This window comes from Poecilia mexicana, unplaced genomic scaffold, assembly GCF_051168715.1.
Source record: "Poecilia mexicana isolate PSO_F unplaced genomic scaffold, ASM5116871v1 scaffold_19, whole genome shotgun sequence".
Lineage (NCBI taxonomy): Eukaryota > Metazoa > Chordata > Actinopteri > Cyprinodontiformes > Poeciliidae > Poecilia > Poecilia mexicana.
Window position 1 is genome coordinate 2,503,619 of NW_028263388.1, and position 20,244 is coordinate 2,523,862.

The window sequence follows — 20,244 nt, forward strand, 5'->3', positions numbered from 1 at the left end:
CTGGTAAGAGACGCATTAATTTCATGAATCGGTGATGAGAAACGACTCCAGAGATCTATCAGAACCGAAGGCGGCTCAGATATGAAGGTGGGCTCCTGCTAGCTGTCTTCTAAATGAGGCGAGCAGAATAAATGGGAAACGGGACGTCAAGTTCTCCCCCACAAAATGGCTTCTCCATGTCACCTTGGCTTAAAAGTCTTTCCTCAGACTCCTCTGCACTCACAAGCTGTGACACTATTGATAAACTCTTGTCACTCTCTACATGTGAGGTTTGCATCTGAGCAGTCGATTGTGAAACCCGCCGCTCCTATTTGTGTGAAAGAGTTTGATTTAGACCCTCCACTCTTTAAATCAGAGTCAGACCCGGGACCTGAAATCTGGCCGCAGCTTCAAAGTGGAGCTGCGCTCCGGTCCGGAGTTACCCACAGATAAATTAGAAACGGGTAAACAACGGTGGGGCATTTCACCAAAAATGTCAACAGTTGAGGCATGGAGGATTACAAGGTGATCACAAATAAAGCTGGCATTAGTTAGCTTAAGTCAGGAGGGAGGCTGCTGGACGGGGCGCATTTCAATAACAGGGAATGTTTAAAATGGAATAAGACAAAATAATGGGGAGTAAGTAAAGACAGACAGGAGGAAACACTGAAGGCTTTTAACGTCTACTGAAACATCCACTCACTTATTCATTTATTTCACATAAAAAGTCTTAATAGCATAAATGGAGGAAAATATGATTTTCTATTAATCTGATCTGCATGCTAACTGTAGCACTTCTAGTGTATTTCCCTTAACTTACAATTGTAGTACAAAATATCTAATGATTTACCAAAATATACTAATTCCTTCAATTATAACAAGACAATTTTCCGATGTTATAATTTAAAGGTGACCAATTATGACTCTACGGCAGGGGTGTCAAACTCCAGTCCTCAAGGGCCGCTGTCCTGCAGTGTTTAGATGTGCCACAGGTAAAAAACAGTGGAATGAAATGGCTTAATTACCTCTTCCCTGTGTAGATCGGTTCTCCTGAGCCTTGCTAATGACCTAATTATTCTTTTCAGGTGTGGTGCAGCAGAGGCACATCTAAAAGTTGCAGGACAGCGGCCCTTGAGGACTGGAGTTTGACACCCCTGCTCTACGGCCTATTCAAAACATGTTCATTACAACGTTTGCACAAAGTCATAAATCTTAGATAATGACATTTTAGCTGGTCAGTTGTGTCAACTCAACGTTTACACTTATGCAATGGTACATCTTTGAAAAGCAGAAGTGCAGCCTCCTGCACAATCCTCAAGAGTGCAGCAAGTGGTTTCTGAATGGCAAGGCAACAATAAAACACTTTGTCTTTTCCAGTAGCCATTGTACAGCAGTAAAAACCGGCTGACCAAAATATGCTGGAGCTCCGATCGGGTTGCTAGGTAACGGGTGGAATTCCGCTGGGGGTTGCTAGGTAACAGTGCAGCGGCTGCTGATTTGTGACATCACATCAGAAGATTTTTGACACATTTTCCAGACACCAAAAAATATGAAGTTATTGCTAAAAAAATGGCAGAGTGTTTTTTTTTTTTTTTTTTTTTTTAGTGCTTGTCCGAAAAGGAGTGGGAAGTTTATACTTTTTAAAAAGGATATTGATATATAGATATCAATATAGAAAACATAATTTTACACTATCTTTAACTGAATCATCTAATTCATTATTTTACTGTCATCCCTCATTTTCCATATAACTATTTAAAAATATGTTTTTGTACATTGTAGTGAGTTTATTCACACTGGTTTCTCTCCAGTCATCATGTTAAGCTGCAGCTGTAACTTTTACTGGAAAATCTTTTTTTTCTTTTTTTTTGCTGATTTGTTGAAGTGTTGCACTGCAAAAACATAAAATCTTACCAAGTATTTTTGGTCTAGTTTTTAATGCAAATATCTTAGTACACTTGAAATAAGACAAATATTTTTTCATCAAGAAATATAAGCTGGTTTTAAGTCAATAATTCCTTAATATTGTTTTACAACAAGTATTAAAGTATTATTTCCACTGGGAGATTATTTAATTTGTAACATGATAAAATTTTCTTGTTATAAGTGGAAAAATCTGCAGTGGAGTTAATAATTTTAATCAATATTAAGGAATTAGTGACTCAAAAAAAGCTCTTATTTCTTGACAAAGTTATTTTTTAGTTTTCTTTTAGTAGAAATTAGGCACAAAAAAAACATTAAGATTTTGTATTTTTGCTATGTAATGTCTTCTTTTAAGCCAAGTTTAAAATCATTTCTGTGTAGCTTCACTTTATGAAGCGCCATAATTTGCTTTGATGTTACATAAATTTTAACATCTCACCTTTGAGTTTTATTATAAAGCCGTAAATATGAGCTGGAGCTGAGTTTGAATGGCTGCTTTTGAAGGAGAAAAACATAAAAAAGTAACAAAGTCTGGCTTTAAGGAATAATGAAAGCAGTGAACATGCAGCCACATTCACAGTCAAAGAAAAGCCCGGCACCTGGTGCGTTTGGAAAGAGGCCCACTTCTCCCGGTCCCAGACTCTGGAACGGGGGGAAGAGCGCCGGGCGAGGGCCACATTCCCAGACTGCTCCCCTATCCCATCTGGTTATTACATGCTCCGATTTCTATGGCACGCTGCTATTAATGAAGTGCTGCTTCAGGTATAAATTGATATTAAAGCAGTGGTGTTTGTTGGAGAAGCTGCTTTTGGTTTCTTTGCTCCACTTTGATGAAGTGATGAACCTCAGACCAGAACTGACCCCTGATCCAGCAGAGGAGCACAAAGTGGATCAGTGGGCAGATCTGAGACTCTAGTTCTCTGGCTGTAAATGAGAAAAGGGTTTGAAAACTGAGTTCAAAGCCTTTGAGGTTTCATATATGCACATTTGAAATAATGTGGTTGATCTCTTCACTGCAAAAACACAAAAGCTTACCAAATGTTTTTGTCCCGTTTTAGTCCAAATATCTTAAAACACTTGAAATAAGACAAAACTAACATCTCAGCAACACACAGGAGCTTGTTTTAAGTCAGTAATTCCTTAATATTGATAAAAATGTCCTGATTCCAGTTTCCTATGTTATGAGTTAAAGGTGACCTGTTATGCTTCCTTGAACAGGTTAGGATGGATCTGTGGCCCATACAAAACATGTTCATTATATTTTTTACACAAAATCATACTTAGATGATATTGATATAATGATATTTTACTCTGGTCAGTTCTGCCTATTTGAGCTTCATTAGGGCTTTCTGTCAAGCTACTGCAGTTTTACAACTGTACATCTTTGAACAGCAGAAGTGGAGCCTTCTGCACAACCAACAAGAATTCAGCAAGTTGTTTCTGGAAGGTAAATCTACAACAACTATGATGAACAAATGCATCAGAGCTCTGGTTGGTTTGCTAGGTAACAGACGGAACTCCACTGTGGTTGCTAGGTAACGGACGGAACTCCGGTGTGGTTGCTAGGTAACTGCACAGTGCCTGGTTTTTGAAATGGTTCACTTTCCAGACGTCAAAAACCATGAACATATTGCCAAACACTGGCTGGGTGTTTTTTTTTTTTTTTGTGTGTTTTTTTTAATTGCTTTGTCTGTTTTTAGAAACAGTAAAAACTGAAATTAAAGTACAAAAACATGGAAAATAGGAATTTTTCATAATCCCATTTAAATAATCTGCCAGTGGAATTAGTATTTCATATCAATAGTCAAGACTCTGAACAAGCTCCTTCATCTTGCTGAAAAGTTCTTTGTGATTCAGTTTTGTCTTATTTCAAGTATACTAAGATATTCGCACAAGAAACTAGACTAATTGAAAATTAATTTAGTAAGATTTTGTGTTTTTTCAGTGTTGTTAAACATCCTGAAAAAGTTCTTCAGGCTTCCCCTGCAGGAACGTTGACAAAGAACACACGGCTCAGATGGATCACCAAAGTTATGCAGCTCGAGAACCGTGGTTACCATCAAGCGTCTGAAGCGCGCACAGCTGTGAGCAGTTGCGTCCATTAACACCTTGTAGGGGAACATAAAAGCACCGGATTGCCGTTTCTCCCCCAGTGAGGCAACGTCGGCCTTTTCACGGCTTCTTCTCACCTTACTGCTGTGCAACACAATCTGCTGACAAAGCCCGGACTCAGAGGGGATATGTTCAGGTGTGGAGAATGTGAAGAAATCTCTCTGAAATTAACCTTTAAATGACTTGACATGTGTAGTGGCGATGGCTTTAACTCCACCGTGACATGGAGAATGAAAGAATTTGTGTTTGGGATGAAAGAAAAGCTCAGTGATTGGAAACGGGACAGGAAAAGAGAAGGTCAGAGGCACGTTACTGTATGTTAGCAGACTAGAAAGGTGAGGAAACGTGTGTGTGTGTGTGTGTGTGTGTGTGTGTGTGTGGGGGTGTGTGTGTGTGTGTGTGTGTGTGCGGTTTCCGTGGTTTTTCATGCAGTGTTTATGAGTTTGTTTTTAAGTGTTTGTCAACCTGCTCAACCAAATCAGATTCAACAGGAATAATCCACCATGGCTCCATTTCCACTACAAATGTGAGCAAAACTTTGTCAACAAATGTTGATAAAACGCAACTTCTCAACAATGGTGTTTCCATTAAATAAAAAAATGCAATCAAAATCACACATGAATAAGTTTGTTCACACGCTAAGTGATTAAAAAACACACAGCGCCTCTTTATCCAACAACTTCCTGTCATCTTTGTCGTTTCTGCCAGTAGTAATTTCTGGTTGTTGATCATGTGACTCGTGTGATGTGAAAAAAATGTTTCCGTTCCAGGTTTGCAGGAGAAAAAACAAACAATTTCGATGCGGGCAAAACAAACAAAGAAAGAAAAAACCACATCTCATCTTAGTGCCAAAACATTTTATCGAAAAATCAAACTTTTTTTGAAATTGGCATGTTTCTGTTAAGCAAATTTATGTCAAATTGCAGAATGAAAAATCAGCTACTGTTACAAGTTCAATATTTCTTAAAATATAAAATAAAAAAAGTTTCATGACGCAGCCTAAAATACTTCAGTAGGCATATTTTCCACAAATAAGTTGGAGTTTTGGTTCACAGAAGAAATGTGCAAATAGGTAAATCTACTGCATATCACAACATCATTAAGTCAGATTCACATCTGACTTAGGCAGAAAGTAGAAAACATTTATTTCTATGTATTTAATTACAAAAAATCTAGAACTGGAAAACTGGTATGGGATGGTCAGAGCTTTTTTAAAAAAATCCCTGATCAGTTCATTTCTAACATTATTGTTTTAAACACGATTTATAATTCATATATAACATTACAAACACTGCAAAAATACAAAACCATGCCAAGTATTTGTCTTGTTTCTTGAAATAAGAAAGTTACTTACAAGTAAGTCTTCAGCAAGATATAGGAGTTTGTTTTATTACTGATGCAAAAGTACGATTATTTCATTTAAAACGTGGGAACAATGTCTTGTTATAAGTGAAATGATCTGGCAGTAGAACTAGAACTCGGTTGCTAGGTGACGACTGGGCTTGACTGGCGTTGCTAGGTAACGGCGCCAGTGGAACTAGAACTTTTTCACTTATTTTAAGGAATTATTTACTTAAAATAAGACACTATATTTTGCTAAACCAAAAGTGAAACACAAGTTTGTTTTGTCTTATTTCAGATGTACCTGTTTGCACTAAAAACTAAACCAAAAATACTTGGTAAGATTTTGTATTTTTGTAGTGAAGTATTTCTAATTTTTCTGGATGTTTGTTTTTCATTCAATTAGTGAATGAAAAACTTAAGTTTTTTATTAAAAGAAATTGATTTAGAAATTATTTTGCCTGATTTTGTTGTTTTTATGAATTATTGTCATTTTGGTCCTTAAAATCCTAAAATTTCCATTTAGCTTTATATTTTGATCCGTCTGATGATGTAATTTTGGAAAGATTTTATGTTTTTGAGGTGAAGTCACATCTTATCCTTCCATGTTTGAAACAAAGTCAGTAAAAACATAAACTTATAAGTTTTTACCCCATTACAAACCCAGTCAACGATAAACTTTGCACAGTTTCAAAGCGGTATCAGGTTTTGTCGTAGCAGAACCATAACAGAAAGAAGACGCTCTTTGGATGTGGAGGGAATCTGATGCTACTGGAAACGCTGCAGATATTCTCTGATCCTCCAGAAGCTGGCTCACGGCTCACAGTTCAGCTCAAAGACGCGTGAAGCTCGTTTCTCACGTTGTCGTGGAAATCCAACAACAAACAAGCTTCAGTCTTGGCTAAAGGAAAAGATGCTGAGACAAAAAGGGAGAGGACGCGCAGAGAGGAGGAAAATATTAGAGAAGAATATCCTTTCAGCACCTTGTCATTGAGCCGACGTTGCCAAATGGTAATTGTTATGGGGGGAAACTTCCCTTCCTGTAACTTAGATATTTATCTCCATTTTCTCTTTGTGGACATACTATCAGTTTATCTGCTGCATGTGAAAATCCCCAAATGTAAATGGAGACAACAAAAACACAACAGAACTTTTTATCTATTGTGACTTTGTTCATCTGTAATTGTTTCTTGCTTGTATTATTTTCAACATTTTAGTTTTTAAAATGCCAGAATTTCCTTCACACTTCTTATTTTTCTCAGTCTGATGTCGTCATTTCTAAATGTTAAATCAGATGTGATCAAACAGTTAAAACTTCTTTTTACTCTGGATTCATTTCTTGGGCGGCTACTTTGTACTTTTACGTGAGTAAAATATGCTGAAGTGGTTTGAAGGTTTTCTGTACCAAAGAGGATAAGGGTCACTGAAAAAAAAGAAAAACAAATTCTTGACTTTTTGTCTTTTGATCTTGAGATTAAAGTCAGAATTTTGAGATTAAAGTCAGAATTTTGAGATTAAAGTCAGAATTCTTAAAGTTTTTTTTTAGTGTCCCTAATCCTTTTCCATAAGCTTCTGGACAAGAAAAGAGCTTAGTTAGTTTTCTTATGAATCTCAGGAAATAGTTGTTTTAATCTATTTTAACAGCTGCCTGCTCTGAATAAAACCCCTCTCTCCTCTGCCTGGTGACAAATTGGCCCTCGAAGCCCACTCTCAACGCATAAATGCTAGCGCATTAGCGGAGCGCGCCACCTCTCCTTCCCCTCTCCGTATGTCAGGGATAAATCTAACCTCGTTTCTCGTCCAGCGTGAAACGCCAAAGCCAAGCCGGTGAGCACAGCCAATTGATTTTGGATGCCTGTGCAAAACCCAAATCCCACGGCTAAAATTGGTCGTTGAAAACTGGAGGGCTCATACCGCCACCTTCCCCCTCTGGGCCGGGCAGCCGTCCAGACGTGCTGCTGCCCCCCTCGGGCGCTCTCTCTGCCTGGCAAAACATGCTACGCTACAGTGTGTGTGTGTGTGTGTGTGTGTGTGTGTGTGGGGGTGTGTGTGTGTGTGTGGGCTGGGTTCCACCTGGCTGCTCCAGCCACCTGCTCAGGGCACCGAGGGAAACACCCGGTTAATTAGCTCCTCATTATAGCCAAACCAGACCAGAGAGCACACTAAAAACACGCACACACACGCACACACACGCACACACACACACACACACCCACACACACACACACACACACACACACACACACACACACACACACACTTTGAGGTGCTGTATCCACGACAGAACCAAGCGACTAAAGGCCCAGAAAGTGAATCTCGAACAGATGTAAACTCTTTGAGCGCTAATGAGCTGTAGACAACAAGCTGAGCCCAACAGATAAAAGACGCTAACGAGAAACTGTAAATCCGTGGGCTTCTGCCTCTCTGTAACGAGGCAGCTTCAGGTCCACTTTCGCCTGGTTTAGACACGTCTTTGACCACATTTCAGTCCCCCACTCTCTCCACTTTGTGGTTAGCCTCAAACTGTGATATTAAGAGCAGTCTCTTTACAGCTCTCTTCAACCTAAAGTCCCCCCTAATTCTCATAATTTCTCCTCTTTTGCTCCACTTTCCACACATATCAAATGCTGCAGTGAAAAGATCCAGAACTGGATGATTTTCAGACGAGTCAAACTCAAAATTATGATCTTTTTCGAAACACACATACTAAGTACTGCCAGGTAAAAACACTGTTAATTGGTTCTATTCAGTATCAATAGGTTTATTTGATGGTCTGTTTGCACCAGTTCTGTTTAATCCACTTTAATCCGACTCCAGTCCGTTTGCCTAGAAAGTCCGGTTCGTTTGAGGAAGTGTGAATGCTAATCTGACGCTTATGTGGACCAAAAAAAAAAAACAAACTCTAACCCGGGTACACTCCTTGGTCTCAGTTTGGTTGAAGTGAACTCAAATGCATATGTGAACGCCAACTGTACCAAAGATCGATCCAAAAGCAGGAAGTAGACTACAACGCAGGGCATTGTGGGTAAATACAACTAAACAATGCACTAGACACTGACTGTCAGGTGTGAACAGACCCTGAGAGAAACCGTGTTTCCGTCAACTTGTGGATATTTTGAAGTATCACATTAAAAACGGTTGATGGAGACGGCAACATTTCAATTAACTTCCTCAGTTTGGCAAAAAGAAATTCACTCTTGCTTGAGGTGATTTTAGGTTTTTCTGAAAAAGTGTTAATGCGCTAAAATGGGGGATGGAAACACATTTGCCATTAAAGTTCTGATATCGCGAACATCCTATCGAATGGAGGGTTTGTGCCATACCAGAGGCACAGAATTTAGAAACTGCTCCAAAAAGAGGAATTTGACTATTTCACAGGGCATTCTGGGTAAATACAACCAAACAAACGCACTATTCTAGCGCTAGTGGGAGAAATGGCTCATTGTCTTTAGCTAAAGACAAAAGAGAAATCCTACAGCAGCTAAAAACTCCAGTTTTGTTTACAGTTTGTGAAGAAAGTTGCACTCAGTGTCTTCTTCAGAGGTTTCCATGTAGCACCCCCACAGTCACATAAAGGCCATTACAAAGTCAGTGTTCTATCACCTGAATAACATTTCCAGGATTAAAGGACTAAAGTCTCAGTAAGATCTGGAGAAACTCATCCATTCGTTTATCTTTAGACGCATTGATTAATGAAACAGTCCTCACAAGTCTGCCTAAAAAACATAACAGATTTATAAACTATTATTTTACAGCTGTCTATCTCTGCTTTTTTGTAGCTTTTCTGCTCGTTTTCTCTTTCTGCATGGCGTCAAACAGGAAGAAACTTTAACTAGATTACCCTGGAGCGTTGCCAGGTTGGGGGCGTGCGTGATGTCGCGTCTTCGGCTCTGTTCTCCTTCACTGGTCCAGTTTGCTTCCTCACATCTAAACATTGTTATCTCCACTCTGCCACCAGTTTTTCCAGCCTGCAGGCTAAATCCTGCCGTCTGCGGAGGAAACTGCGTCTGCAGTCAGATTCTCACCGTGTATCAGCGTGAGCCGAGGGAAACTGGAGCTGTTCTATGTCTGACTTTACTGACGGCATATACAACTACAAGGACTTGGCTGGTTTGGGAAAACAAAGTGACAGATGGAATATACTGTTTAAGTTCATTAACTCTGCCAAAGATAACAGGAATAGTTGAGAATTTACTTGAAAGTTCACGTTTAAAAGGAGAAAAACACAAAAAAGCAGAAAGGGGTAAACAATATGTGGCCTGAATTTCCATCAAGTGAAACAGTGAGCAGTATTTTGTTTTTTTAAAATCTTATTATAACTATTATGGTTAGCAGAAAACAATTGTGTTTTTTCTTTAGTTATGGTTTACTGAAAAATATGACCTCATCTTCATTAAGAACAGGTTCTTTCTTCATAAAAAATACATTTTTACATTTCAAGATTTGTAGCCAGTTATTGAACTGAAATCTGTCAGAAACTGTTGGCGCCTCCACTAATCTGCTGACTCCTCATTTTTTTGATTTGTGCCTTTTTTGCCAACTTGGAAAACATTTACTTCACTTATCTTCCCGTAAATTGTTTTTTTTCCAGATAAAGTTTGTGGTTTTATAAACTTTCAGTTGACTAAAGTTCATCATTTGTGCTGAAGTTTATCGGCTGTTAAGAATTCCTCAGATAACGAAGCGTTCATATTCACGCTCTTATTCTAAATTAAAACTTTTTCCTGGCCTTGTTACATGATCGTCGTGGTGTTGACAATAAGTAGTAAAGCACTGCGTCCAGGACTTTTTATATATGAGGCGTACATTAAAGATTTAGCCTGTTATTTTGACAGCTTAACAGCTATTAGCTGTTAGCGCGCAGCGTTTTGCCCTCCAGCAGAGACGGGGCAGATCTTGTGCATGTGACGTCATACTCTTGCTGAAAATTGTAAATTAATGTTGTCTTATTTCATGTATACTAAGATATTTGCGCTGAAAACTAGACCAGGAATGCTTGGTAGGATTTGTGTTTTTTGCAGTGCATTTTTTGCTGCACACAGCTCTCTTCAAGTCTTGCATGAAAAAAAAATCACCACCACGCACGACTTTGTGTTGCTCCGTCACATAAAACTCCAATAAAACGTGTTACAGTATGCAGCTGTAATTTTACATAACATAAAAAGGTTCGAGGTGTATGAATACTTTTGAAAGACGTATTTTATCCTAATAGTCTCCAGTTCTGGCTGCAACCAGAAAAACCAATGGGCAGCCAAAAAACACATTTTCTCATGCAATAAAGCAGAGGGAGTTTGCAACAGCATATAAATTATGTTACAAAAACACAAAGAACTCAGGAAAAAGTAGGTAAAATAAGTAGCAGGAGAGGAGAAACATCTCCTGGCAAACAGTCGCTCCTTGACAAAAGTCAGCCCAGAGAGGAGAGGCCGAACGGTGACGGGCACCTCGGGAGGTGATTACTACCATCTGTGAGGAAGAAGCAGTGTGGGCCAGAGAAAGCAGGGTGGGCACTGGTTCTGCAGCTTCCCCAGTTTGCTTTGGCACTGGGATGAAACACTGCAAGGCACAACTAGGCCACATGTGGCGTTCACACATGTATCAGCGCTCACAGGGCGCTTTAAAACCTCCGTGGCATTCAGTCTGTTACTCGACACTTCGCTGTCTTTAACAATCGTTTCTCCATGTTCCATTTCTTTCTGCAAGAAAAGCCTTTCTGGGTGGTTTCTCAAAAACAGGATCGCATCAATCCCCTTCGGGTTGGCCGCGGCCCAGAGCGAAACCCTGACAGCAAAGCTGCAGCGTAAACTAATCACACCGAACAAACTCCGGAGCTTTCTGCAGACAGCCGGAGCTCAGGCACCTCCTGGCTAATGACCTCATCGTGTTGTTGCATTTTTTTCACCGCAAGCTAACTTTGTTTACTACAAAAACAATATTAAAGCAACATCCTTTGGCTTTTGTAACGTTTTTTAAAGACATTTTTAAAACGGACAAAGACGCTTTGAATGGATAGTTCAGGATTTTTGAAGTGAGATTCTGTGAAAAACAAAAAAACAAGTTAACTTTTTTGGCATCTTCAGTTTTCATGAATCCAGATTAGTTTGTCTCAGACTCAACATCCAGTCTAATTCACCTCTACTGTCCTAAACATCCTCCTTTCTGAAAATAATCCTTGAAATATAAACTTGGTTATTAAACCTTTAAGTCATTTAGACCAGAGTTGATAATTTATTGGTCACAAGGGATCAAATTAAGTTTATCCAAGTTAATTTATCATGTTTGTCAAGTTAAATAAAGGTAAATAATGTAAGTTTGACAAACTTCAGTTACTTATGACCAATTAGCACAAGTTTTTTTAAGAGCTCTGCTTATTTATTTATTTTTTTCAGTGTAATTCCTTCCTGAAGTCCAGCTGATCTGAGCCCAACATGCACACTGGATGTAAATCTGAAACCTAACAGAGCCAATAGAAACAAGATTTTATCTAGTAAAGTAGCCTGTAGTACTGCTGGTGCAGGTTCATGTAAATATTGTTTGGTAGTCATTAGCAACCTAATGCTAATTTAATTCAGATCATCCTGAGTTTGATACTGTTCATTTAAAGAACTATTCTTTTTACTCTACTGCACCATTTTTTAAGTTAAAAAAAGCTCTGCTGGGGTTGCTAGGTAACGGGCTGGAGCTCTGCTGGGGTTGCTAGGTAACGGGCTGGAGCTCTGCTGGGGTTGCTAGGTAACGGTGAAGTCCCTGCTGATTTGTGACTTTACATTCTGAACGTTTTTGAAATGATTTATTTTCACCAAAAAACATGAACTTATTGCCAAAACATCAACAGTTTTTTAAGCATTTAAGTTGTTTTTTAGAAGCAGTAGAGACCAAAATTGAAGTATAAAAACATGCAAAATGTGAATTTTTGCATAATACATGTCCCTTTTAAGGGAATATAGTAACTTTTTATTATATCACCACTAAATAAATCCAGAATTATTCCTTTAAGTCACATAAATAAAGATCATTGCTCTCTTAACCTCCAGCCATGATGTCAATGATCAGTTTTCTAAATATGTTTTACTCAAAACAACAGAAAAAAGCATGTAAATCCTATTCTTCTGCATGTAATGATTAAATATAATGCAGATAAAGATATTAATGTTCACGCTGGCCAAACCGTACCAGTTGAATGTGGTAGATTTCAGGATCCGCAGGTGTAAAAAGCCCGTTGGCCGAGCTGCTGGATGACTGGGCCTGACCTCTGCCTGCCCTTGAGACGGTGAGGGGGGGGGCTATTTTGGAAGTCTAATCAGCAGGAATAACCATCTGCCGCCTGCCAGTGAGGTTATTGAGGAGAGAGATTTACCAAAGTGAACATAATAAAGGGGGAGTTTGTACTTCAGAGGTTTTTCACTGTTTCCAGCTCAGTTAACTTCATCTGTGCCATGTTCTGAGCAACTGCTCCTGGCCGCCGCTTCGCTTGTGACACGCGAGTCCAGCTGCTGGATCACAACGTTTTCCCTTTCGAGCTGCCGCTACTTCAACATATCGCTCTCCACAAACAGGGGCGGCGCCACCAGAGCCACAGAACCAAAAAGCCTCAGCTCACCCGTAACGTAAAGCATCTGTATTCCTGTGGTGTGAAAGGTTGAGCCTGACTGTCGTAGTTGTGTTGCAGGCATGGTGCAATAGCAGAAATATTGATGTATGGAGGGAAAATAGGAATTAAATACGACAATGGTTGAGTTTGGTGCTTTGCGAGTTTTGGCCAAAATCACCAAACTGAAAGTATTCACTCAAAAAATCATTAAATTTCAAAGGCAAAAATGTGATAATTGTGATTTTATCTTTGTTGTACCTGCTCTGCATCTACAAACTGCATTTAATTAAACAATGTGAATAATTTGTAGGTCCAAATCATAAAAACAGCTTCACAAAACTAACTTATAAGTAACTTTTTAGCTACATATAGGAGCTTGTTTTAAGTCAATAATTTATTAATATTGATTGTAGCTGAGGATCTACTCTGAAGTTGAAGCTGGTGGGATATTTACACTCGCCACTGTGTGTCGATCAGAACAAACTGGAGATGGGCTTTGTTTTCAATCTCTCTTTATTGCGTCGTTACAGCAGATGTGCAGCAGAAGGTGGCTTGGAGTTGGAGATGTGGTCTAGATTAACAGAAACAAGCCCACATTAATACACCTTACACATGTATCCAATACAAGTAGCAGCAGTGACACCTGCTGGCCACAAACTGACCACATGTTCATAAAATGCTACAACTGACAGCTAAAGAGGTCTACACACGTGAAGTAACTTAAAAGTTACAATAAACAGGCACATCAACATGTACGGATACTAACCAGAACACATTAAACAGTAATAAGCCTAAATACTTGAAATACTACGCAATATATACTCGCAGGTGAGAAGCTAACCATGCGTAGCATGCTAACAACGGCACGACGAACAACGTCATCCTACAGAATAGGTGGAACTGATAAATAAACTACCCTAACACATTTAATAACAAAACACACTTACAACAAGTCAGGAACGCACATCTACCCCAACCGAAACTGTCGGCACCAACTGCACGCCTCCACTCTCAGAGACACGGTTTTGTACCGCTGCTGAAAGTGCTATAGAGAACTCACCACTGGGTGGCGCACCTTCCCCACCCAGGCCGAACCAACCAACACCTGGCCCAATCTGGTCACAAACAATTTCCACCCGAGCCTTTGTAACAGCCGCCCCCAAATGTATAAAGTACATTTGTTTCTAAACAAAGGCGACAATTTAAGTCTCTAATGATGAACCGTGGCTGTTGGAATCCTCAGGAACTGCAGGAAGAACAATCATCCTCGCCACTGGTCGGGTGTAGATTCGGTCCTTCACTCGAACATCTGCAGACCTGATGCGGCCGTCAGCACTTGGATGCAACTTGGTCACTCGTCCGACTGGCCAAAGTGCTCTGGGAAGTTGAGGATCCATGAGCATGACCACCGTATCCTGAACTAGGTCAGCTTGAGAAGTCTGCCATTTCTGCCTGACTTGTAGATTGGGAAGGTATTCCCTAATAAATCTGGACCAAAAATGGTCTGCCAAAGCTTGTGAATGCCGCCAGCGGCGTTTGCTGGGAAGTTCAGTTGCAGGGTACGCAACCTGGGGCAGCGACCCATCCGGCCGCCCCATCAACAGATGATTTGGTGTTACAGGGTCAGGGTCTGCAACACTGGAGGATACATAACCTAAGGGTTTTGAGTTCAAGATTCCCTCCACTTCAACAAGGACTGTCCTAAGCACCTCTTCTGGCAATGGTTGGGCCCCGACGGTGGCATACAAAGCAGTTTTAACAGAACGTATTTCTCTTTCCCACACTCCACCAAAATGAGGGGCACCAGGAGGGTTGAACTTGAAAACAATCCTTTGTTTGGCAAGGGACTGCTGCAGGTCCGGAGACATCTTTGCTATGGCCTGTTGTAGCTCTCGTTCCGCCCCACGGAAATTGGTCCCCTGATCTGAGAGAATTTCCGAAGGTGTACCCCGACGGGCTATGAATCTCCGTAAGGCCATGAGGAAGGAGTCAACATCAAGATGGGTGAGGATGTCAAGGTGGACAGCCCTGGTTGTTAAACACTTAAATATGATGCCCCATCTTTTCTCGTTACGCCGTCCAATTTTGACATGGAATGGTCCGAAACAGTCTGTCCCTGTAGAGTAGAAAACAGGCTTATAGAGGCGGAGACGAGCAGCTGGTAAGTCAGCCATTTGAGGGATAGTAGGCTTGGACTTCCAACGTCTGCAATTTGAGCACTTGGACTGATGACGTCGAACTGCTTCTCTGCCTCGCAGTATCCAAAAGTTTCGACGAATGTCAGCAAACAGTCGCTCAGGACCAGGATGGCATAGACGTCGATCGTAGTCCTGTATCAGAAGTCTGGTGAATGGATGGTTTGGATCTAGAACTATGGGATGTACTGCTCCTAATTCAAGATCCTTCGCCTGTCTCAGTCGACCACCCACCCTGATTTCTCCTGCTTCATCCAACTGGGGTGCTAAGGCACGTAACCTACTGTTGGTGGCAACCGGCTTCCCCAGTTTAAGAAGTCTGATCTCATCAGGAAAGCTATCATGTTGTATCTTAGCCATAATGTGCCTCTCTGCTTTGCGATAGTCTTCAGCACTCAAACTCACATCCTTCCCGACTGCAGCTTGTAGGTTCTGTGCAGTGGATTCAAGCAGTTCCTGCCAGTCTTTGTAGGTCTCAGATTCTGGGCTTGAGAATGTGGTGGTCGAAGTTACACCACAAAATACGGATTTCCGTAGTTCTGAGGATTCCTCTTCGAGTGGGATTGCTGGATTAGTAGGCCAGTAGTCTGAGGCCTGAAGTAGGAAAGATGGTCCTTGGTTCCATCTGGTCAGCTCAGACAACTCCTGTAAGGTCTTACCCCGGGTGATGTCGTCAGCTGGATTGCTGGCTGAATCCACATAACGCCAAGACTGTAAATCTGTTAGGTCTTGAATCTCAGCCACGCGGGTGCCCACAAATACTTTGTAGCGACATGAGTCCGATAGTATCCATCTTAACACAGTGGTGGAATCTGTCCACAAGGTGGTAGTGTCGAGCCTCAGGGTGAGCTCTGCACTTAACAGCTTAGCTAGCTGAGCTCCTGTTAAGGCTGCAGAAAGCTCCAACCGAGGTATAGACAGTTGTCGCCTGGGGGCTACTCGTGAGCGGGCTAGGAGGAAGGATAGGTGGATTTGACCCTGGCTATCCTCAGTCCTGAGGTATGCAACTGACCCATAAACTTGCTCCGACGCATCACAGAAGATGTGTATTTGCCTGTTAGTGACTGAAGCATCGTCGACTGCAGGAGTATAGTGTCTGGGTAAGGTGACTTGTGGCAGTAGCTTGAGTTCATCTTCCCATTGCTCCCACAGTTGCTGTAGATCTAAGGGAAGCAGTGGGTCATCCCAGTCCCGATGCTTCTCCCATAGTTGACGAACCAGCACCTTGGCACGGGTTGTGTAGGGCAGGATGTAACCCAGGGGATCATACTGGGAAGCAAGAACTTTGTAGATGTTCCTCATGGTCAAAGGTCCATAGTTGAGGGGTCTGTGTTTGTAGCCTATGACATCTTTGTGAATGTTCCAACTGAGTCCAAGTGTGTTTTCAAAGGGATCGGACTTGTCCTGTGTCAGCCAGAGCTCTGTAGTGGGGGAACGGGCTTCACTCGGTAGGTGACTGATCACCTCCGTCGCATTACTTGCCCATTGACGAAGGTCGAACCCTGCTGAAAGGAGCAATGCTCTTAATTTATCCACTAAGGCTCTTGCTTCCTCTGCAGATGGCAAACTTTGCAACCAGTTGTCGACGTAAAAACACCGCTCCACAGAAAACCGCACATCCTCTCCATCTTTACTGTGGTCGGTGACGTGACGCTGGAGGGCATATGTAGCACAGCAGGGGCTACAAGTGGTGCCAAAGGGAAGCACCTGCCATTCGTAGATGTCTGGTGGTCGGTCTTTGACCTGGTCCCGCCACAAAAACCTCAGGAGGGGTCTATCTTCTGATAGGAGGCGAACTTGGTGAAACATCCCCTTTATGTCACTGCTTATGGCGATGGCATGTTCCCGGAACCGTAGCAGCACTCCTAAAAGTGATGCCCCGAGGGTAGGTCCAGGTAGTAGGAAGTCATTGAGGTTGAGACCTTGGTACTGGTGGGAACAGTTGAACACAAGCCGGTTCTTGTTATTATGGCTCACCATATGATGAGGGATGAACCATGACTCTCCATCAGCTGTGGTTTCTTGGGGATCAAGTTTTGCCACAGTACCGGCCTGGACCAGTTTCTGAATCTCCTCCTGATATATATTAGCCATTGTTGGGTTCTTACTTAATCTCCTCTCATTGTTCCGCAGGTTTGACATCACCGAATCAGGAGAGGCCTTGAGGGCAGGCATGGTTTTCTTTCGTAGCAGTGGTGTAGCGTAACGGAGAACCCCATCCACACACACGCGCTCCGTCTTCTTCTCCAACAGGTCCACAGCCTCCTGGTCCAGTTTGGAACGAGTTACTGTCTTCTCGCTCCGGTAGGGAAGAACATCAGACTGCCAGAGTTTCTCCACATTCCTCAGCAGCTCCGTGTTAGAGTGAGAAACTGATGTGAACAAGCACTGTGGGTGTTGGAGACCACTGTTTGCTATTCTCATGGGTCCTTGAAGAGCCCATCCGAGTCTGGTTCTGACCGCAGCAGGTGCACCCGGTGGACCCAACCGGACTGGTTCGATGGGGGTGATGAGGTGAGGGTTGTCCGTACCGATGAGGATCAGAGGCTGTGCATTCTTAAAGGAATGCAGAGGCAGATCAGACAGGTGCTTGAACTGCTTCCGGAGTCTGTCAATTGGGTAGGATTGTTCTGCTAGGACCAGACGATCAGCAGTAAAGGCTCCATTCACAGCGAAACGGCTGCGACTGCTGAAGGAAGGGGATATATGGAAGGAAACTGACGCACCTCTCAATGTCTGGATATCCTGCCTTATAGTTCTCAGATTCAAAGTCTCTGGATTGCCCTGGAGGCCAAGCTTGTGGGCAGCAGAGGGCAGGAGCATTGTGCGTTCCGAACCATCATCGAGCAGAGCATAGGTCTTGAGGCTGTGGTTCTCGTGATGCAAAGTGACTTGGACTACTTTTAGCAAGACTCTGCTGACCTCCAGTGGCCTGTCAAGGTAAAGCATGTCAGTGGTGGTACTGATGAGACAACTTTCCTCCTTAGTTGTTTCTTTGTTGGCTCTAGTGTTTACATCATGGAGCACCTGAAGATGTTTCCCTTGACATAGATTACAAGGCTTCCGGAGATCGCACTGAGCTGCATGATGAGATCTTGCACAACGCCAACATCTGTCGTGGTCCTTTATCCACTGGGACAGTTGGTCCCTCGACAACTTCTGAACGTCAGAACACTGGCTGAGATAATGGTGCATACTTCCACAGTAGGGGCAATAACGTTCTGCTTTGGTGCCCTTCTTCCCTGCATAATTGGGAACTGAACCATCCTTGGATCCGTGCAGTATAGTGGTGACCCTCTTCTTCTGATGAATTGCTTTGTCTTTAGTTCCTGATCCAGAATCATGACTATCAGAATTATGACACCACGTTTCGTACTGGAGCCATTCAGCAAAATCTACCAAAGTGTAGACGGTGTTGGGATGGCGGAACATAGCTCGTCGGAAGTCTGCACGCTGATCTGCAGGCAATTTACTCAGCAGGCGGGCTACATGTGATCCACATTTTAGCTCAGCATCACCATCTGGGCCCAAAGTTCTGAGCAACCCGACCAGAGACTGGACTTGGAGAGCAAACTTCTCAAATGCTGCAGAGTCACCTCGGCGGACATCTGGAGCATCCATTACACTGGCAATCCTATTCAATGCCATCTGATGTGGCTGGCCAAACTTCTCATTCAGGGCCTCCATAGTGTCCGAGTATGGTGTGGCGGAGTTCAAATAAGAATCTGCAATGAGCTTGGCTTCCTCAAGTTTAAGGTGATCCACCAGGATTTGGTACTTGAACAGCTCTGTCCCATCAGGAGGTAACAAATTAGTTAAGGCAATCCTTAGCCGAGCAAAGTCGCTGGGGTCTCGTCTGGCAAAGTAGGGAATGCTTGGCCTAGGACCTCGATAGGTTTGTTCAGGGAGAACTGGTAAGGTCGAAGGAGGATGCAAACCCGTTGTTGACTCCAAGCATTCTGCCCTTGGTGACCCATGAACATCTGTCAGCATCTCCTCTTGTGTAGTGGTGGGTCCACGGAACTGTGGTCTGCCTACTCCTCCGACATGAGGAGAGTGAGATGGCGGTTGATATCTGGTATCGCTGTGCCTCATCTTCTCTTGTTGCACCTCCACCTTACTGTTACTAACATACGCTGTATGATGTGATGCAAAGGGAGGTTTACTTTGATACATCATACTCTGACTCTGATTCTTTATGAGCTGTAAATCACTCATCAGCTTCTCCAACATAGTCAGAACTGGCTGGGATGGTGGAGAAGGCTCAGCTTCTTCTCTTGTTTCAGGCCATGGTGGAGGATCAGGCCAGTCCTCCTCCTCCTCATCGTTGACCAGCTGTATTGGAGGTGGTGGTGGTGCATATGCTGGTGGTGGGACTCCAAACCTCTGCTGGACAGTGGCTGTGCTCTGCTTGGGAGGTCCCATCCTTCTCTTCATTTCTTCCTTTAATTCTCTGAGTTCAGCCATCTCAGCACGCATCGCTTCTTTAGACTGCTCCAATTCAGCTCTCTGTCTTCTGAGCAGCTCCAGCTCTGAGCGGTAGAGTGAGGAGGTCTGCATTAACTGTCTGGGGTGTGAAGACACAGAATAATCTCTGAAGTCCTCTTCTGATAAGCTCTTCCACCGCTGTGGTTCAGTAACTCTCTGTTCTGGGGAACCAACCCACTCATCTACCGTGATTTCCCATTGACTATTGGGCCATCGTGGTGTATCAGATAGGGGAGTGAGGGGTGTCATCTTGGCAGCTCCCTCTTCTGGTGAATATGAGCTATCATAGCATCCAGTATCAGCTTGTACACCTCCATAATCAAATGAAGGCTGAAGATGTCGCCCCATATAACTGGTTTCATAATCTTGTAAATATGAAGGTGGGCGGGTTTGCCGCTTCGGTCTAACTGTTGCTTCTTGGCTGGACCGCATGCTGAAACAGTGGTAAGTGTCCTGATCCGGCTCGAAGGACCAAAAATTGTAGCTGAGGATCTACTCTGAAGTTGAAGCTGGTGGGATATTTACACTCGCCACTGTGTGTCGATCAGAACAAACTGGAGATGGGCTTTGTTTTCAATCTCTCTTTATTGCGTCGTTACAGCAGATGTGCAGCAG

At 42.5% G+C, this 20,244-nt stretch overlaps 1 protein-coding gene and 1 long non-coding RNA gene across 2 annotated transcripts in view; both read right to left on the reverse strand.

The window, feature by feature from the left end:
- ntn2 (netrin 2) overlaps positions 1–20,244 on the reverse strand; it is a 54,208-nt gene that overhangs the window by 26,559 nt on the left and 7,405 nt on the right. The gene's annotated exons all lie outside the window — the stretch shown is intronic.
- Positions 13,442–14,377, reverse strand: LOC106930695 (uncharacterized). Its single transcript, XR_015766338.1, has 2 exons — positions 13,894–14,377; positions 13,442–13,517 (listed from the first exon to the last, which is right to left on the reverse strand). It is a non-coding gene; the product is annotated as an uncharacterized LOC106930695 (long non-coding RNA).